Raw genomic sequence first — 426 nt, 5'->3', positions numbered from 1 at the left:
TGGGGGGGGGAGGTAACGGAAAGAGTTTCCTGGCGGGGCCCCTCTGAGGGGGGGGTGGGGGATTCTCGCCCGCCGCATCGCGGCGGCGGCGGTGGAAGGGAATGGGAGCCAAGAGGGAGAGGGGGGGGGGGGGGGCGCACCCGCGATCGAGGTAAGGGCGGCCGTTGTAGAAGAGGAAGACGGCGATCGCGCCCGGCAGCGCACCCTCTGCTGCAGAGGCTGCCTCGACCGCCTCCTCCGCCGCCGCGTGCGTTGGGAAGCGCACGCGCCACCGGCCCTCCTCGAAGCGCGGGTTCTCAAACGCCCCGAGAGCTCTGCGCAGCTCGGCCTCGGCGCCGGCGCCGTCGAGCCCGCCGCCCTTCTCGACGAGGATGACCACCTCGCCGTCCAGCTCCGCCGGGCGGGCTGGCACGGAGCGGTGGCGGA

The sequence above is a fragment of the Emiliania huxleyi genome (assembly GCF_000372725.1).
Source record: "Emiliania huxleyi CCMP1516 chromosome Unknown EMIHUscaffold_198, whole genome shotgun sequence".
NCBI classification, from domain to species: domain Eukaryota; phylum Haptophyta; order Isochrysidales; family Noelaerhabdaceae; genus Emiliania; species Emiliania huxleyi.
The sequence above is the reverse complement of the archived record's forward strand: the minus strand, read 5'-3'. Positions refer to the sequence as shown.